Source organism: Oryctolagus cuniculus, chromosome 16 (assembly GCF_051225735.1).
Source record: "Oryctolagus cuniculus isolate XC-2025 breed Fujian yellow rabbit chromosome 16, ASM5122573v1, whole genome shotgun sequence".
In the NCBI taxonomy this organism is placed as follows: domain Eukaryota; kingdom Metazoa; phylum Chordata; class Mammalia; order Lagomorpha; family Leporidae; genus Oryctolagus; species Oryctolagus cuniculus.
The window spans coordinates 66,334,164-66,338,445 of record NC_142882.1 but is presented as its reverse complement, the minus strand read 5'-3'; the positions used below and the strand labels follow the sequence as shown (position 1 = coordinate 66,338,445).

General features: G+C 43.7%; 1 pseudogene; it reads left to right on the top strand.

Annotated features, from left to right (window-relative positions):
• The first annotated feature begins 254 nt into the window (after positions 1–254).
• Positions 255–1,196, top strand: LOC149121800 (mortality factor 4-like protein 1 pseudogene; annotated as a pseudogene).
• The last annotated feature ends 3,086 nt before the right edge of the window (positions 1,197–4,282 follow it).

The following is a 4,282-nucleotide window of genomic DNA, read 5'->3' as shown; positions in this document are numbered from 1 at the left end:
GTTGTCTCCTCGGGTGTTCATTTGCAGAAAGCTGAAATCAGAAGCAGAGCCAAAGACTCAAACCCAGACACTGTCTGCTATGGGATGCAAGCATTCCAAATGGAATCTTAACCACTATTCCAAACACCTTCCACTTCAATAAACTTTATTTTGACATAAGTAGAGATTTAGAGAGAGTTGGGTGGGGTGAAGAGTAGCTGGCCATAGTCCAGGGTTTGTTATAGAAGGAGAAGGAGACAGTGAATCACTTATAAATGATGCCCAAGCAAGCCCCAAAGCCTAATTCCAGGTGGGTATGTGAATGCTGGGCTTTCATGGGCCTTTAAGAAAGAAAGTATAAAGGTTGCCATAAAGGACAAACGAATCAAACACTTTACATGTTACAGTGGTTGGAATAAAAATTCCATGGGGTGAGTGGGTTCCAGAGAGCAGAGAACTCAAATGCATGGACACCAATCTCTGAAGGAGCAAGAATTTCCAAATACCAATCGGGACCAATATGCAGAGGGGAAGATGGAAGGGGCTGTCCCAGGAAAGAAGATGTCTGTTCTGAACAACAGGAATTCATGGAAATGGGGATGGTGACTCTACCAGTGAGACACTGGGCCGGGAAGATCCACTGCTGAAAACAAAGACACATTAGGGGACAGACTTGGAGTTAAAGGTTCCCAAAGAGCTAGAATCATAACATGTTGAGGACTGGGACTGAAATACCAGACAGAAAACAGGTTGTATCTTCCTGCCAAGAAGGAAGTGGATTCCATTCTAGAGGATTATGCAAATTGTAAGAAATCTGGATAAAACACAGGTAATAAGGAGTATGTTGTTAATGAGGTCATGGCAATATTGGGCACTCAGTTACTGAACAAATTTGAGAGACCACAGGATGCTGAAATCCTCACATAGGGTCCTGATGGATGCTGGGTGTAGGGAACACCATGTCTCTTGAGACTGACTTGGGTGCTGTTGGCCTGTGCACCTTGCAAGCAGAACCTTGCTTGCTTAGTGAATTACCGTCACAGTTTCCTAAAGAACCTGGTGAAGAATCCTGCAACCCTTTTAGTGCCAGCGATCTTGAAGCGGCTCCTCCTGAGGGCCATCCCACCACTCGCTGGCATTTGCATCTCAGTAAACACATCTGTGTTCCCAGGACTTCTCTGGGACAAACTGTGTCCTCTGAAGATGTTCTAGTGTAAGAGCATTGATGTTTATTTTCTGTTTGGTTTTTAACAGAGTAAAAAGGTTGCAACTCTTTCTTTCTTTTTGCCAACCTTTTTTTTTTTTTCCATTTCAAAGTTATTATCGGTGTATTGAATGATGAGCAACAGAGAGACATACTGTAAAGTGTTCTCTTGCCTGGTTGGCAACGCTGCTGTTGAACGCTGGTAGTTTGATTTCTTTGACACTCTGCACTTATAATGTGTGTTCCTGCTATATATCAAAATGCTGTGATTCCCAGGGTCAGAAGTTCAGTTCATTGTACATAATGACACAATGATTCATTTGTGCTCCTTTTTTCATTTATGGTGCATAAAGTAGAGAACCTAACTTCTACAAGTCATCCATGTTGTTCCCAGGCATTTTATCTTTACTCAGATTGTTGAAATGGTGGCTTGTTTCATGATTTTTGTATTTATGTCTAATGCATGTTTTAACATTGTACTGCTACAGTTTTCTGGAAAAGCCCATTTTTAGGAATTGTTTTTCAGATCTTCAATAATTTTTTTTTTTTTGACAGGCAGAGTGGACAGTGAGAGAGAGACTGAGAGAAAGATCTTCCTTTTTCCGTTGGTTCACCCCCCAAGCCTCACTGCGGCCAGCGCACCGCGCTGATCCGAAGCCAGGAGCCAGGTGCTTCTGCTGGTCTCCCATGCGAGTGCAGGGCCCAAGCACTTGGGCCATCCTCCACTGCACTCCCAGGTCACAGCAGAGAGCTGGCCTGGAAGAGGAGCAACCGGGACAGAATCCGGCGCCCCGACTGGGACTAGAACCTGGTGTGCCGGTGCCGCAGGCAGAGGATTAGCCTATTGAGCCTCGGCACCGGCCAATAATTTTTTCTTTAATTAAAAAAATACAGAATTGTTGGTAAAATAGTACAAAAAACTTCTATGACTTTTACTCAAGCTCTCTTTTTATCCTAATTGCTTTCTCTTGCCCCCCTTCTTTATACATATATTATCCCTGAGTGTGATATGGTTTTTTCTGAATCGTGGATCAGTGAGTTGTAGATGTGATGATCTTAAGTGTCTGAATGTGTGTTACCTAAAGACAAGAACATTAACCACAATATGATTATCAAAACACAATGATCTGGCCAACAGACACATGAGAGAATGCTCAGGATCACTAGCCATCAGGGAAATGCAAATCAAAACCATAGTGAGAAGCTGGTGCTGTGGCATAGTGGGTAGAGCCAATGCCTGCAGTGCCAGCATCCCAGATGGCACCGGTTTGAGTCCCAGCTGCTCCATTTCCAATCCAGCTCTCTTATATGGCCTGGAAAAGCAGTAGAAGGTGGCCCAAGTCCTTGGGCCCCTGCACCAAAGTGGGAGACCTGGAAGAAGCTCCTGGCTCCTGGCTTTGGATTGGCACAGCTCCGGCCTTTGCCACCATCCGGGGAGTGAACCAACAGAAGACTTTCTCTCTCTCTCTCTCTCAAATAAATAAATAAATAAATAAAACAGTGAGATTTCACCTCACCCCAGTTAGAACAGTTTTATACAAAAATCAACAAACAACAAATGCTGGAGAGGATGATGGGGGAAAAGATACCCTAATCCACTGTTGCTGGGAATGTAAACTGGAAAATCCATTATGGAAGACAGTGTGGAGATATCTCAGAAATCTGAATATGACCCAGCAGTCCCACGCCTGGGAATTTACCCAAAGGAAATGAAATCAGAAAGAGTTATCTGTACCCCCATGTTTATTCAAAATAGCTAAGATGTAGAATCAACCCAAATGCCCCTCAACTGAAGACTGGATAAAGAAATTATGGGATATGTACACTATGGAATACTACACAATGATAAAACAAAAAATCTGGCCATTTGCAACAAAATGGATGCAACTGGAAAACATCATAATTAGCGAAATGAGCCAATTCCAAAAGGACAAATACTGTATGTTCTCCCTGACCTGTGATAAATCATAGAGCACCCAAAAGGCAATCTATAGAAGTGAAATTGACACTTTGAGAAGCAATGACTTTGAACAGCCCTTGTCTCAACTGTTAAAAACAGTTTTTTCCCCATACTATTTGTTGAACTCTTTACTTAACAGAGTTAATCATATATGTATAAAGTTAACTGAAAATAAATCTTAGTAAAAAATAAGAATGGGAATCGGAGAGGGAGGAGGAAGAGTGGTGGGAGAGTGGGTGGGAAGGTGGGTACTGTGGGAAGAATCACCATGTTCTTAAAGTTGTAATTACGAAATGTTTGAAGTTTGTATTCCTTAAATAACAGATTTCTGGGAAAAACAAAACTGTCGCTCCCCCTCTTCATGGAGGAACGACACTAAACCCTGCCTAGGTTTCCTATCCGAGTCATGGCACCATTATGTCGCTCCCCGTCTTCGTGGAGGAACAACACAGGACCCTGCGCTGTTCTTTTGTCTGCTCGGCCCTCCCCGGGTTTGCTGCTGGTTCTTCCCGGGTTGGCTACCATCCCTTCCACCTCCGTGGAAGGGCGGTTCCCCCTGCCACTTTCCCCACTTCCGCGGGGGAGCGGCACACTGCCGGCCGGCCCTCTCGGGGGCTGCACAGGTGTTCCTTCAGATAGATGTTCCTTCAGATAGATGTTCCTGGTGCATGTTGTCTCTCTCCTCCTTTATAGTCCTCTTCCACCAATCCCAACTCTGCTACCCACACGCCGAGTACGCTGCTCTCCTCCAATCAGGAGCAGGTCCTGCAGCTTGTTGGTTGAACTGGAGGCAGCTGTGTAGAAGCTGTTTCCTCCTCTCCCAGCGCCATATTGTGGGAGAGCAGATGCATAGAATAAGTCTTAATTCCAGTAACTTAGTCTAGTCCGAGTTGCTCCCAGTTGCTCCCCACACAAAAACAAAAAAACCCATAACAATTACAATGATTCAGTAATATCAACTAATCTATAGATCTTACTAGAATTGCACTAATTATTCCTATATATCTTTTATAGGAAAAGAAAACTATAAATTATGAATGGCATTCTGGTGTTATTGCTCACTAGACATTGCTAAACTCCCCTTCATGAGGTTGTAACATTTTGCATTCCCACCAGCAGTATATGACAGATAGCAGTAG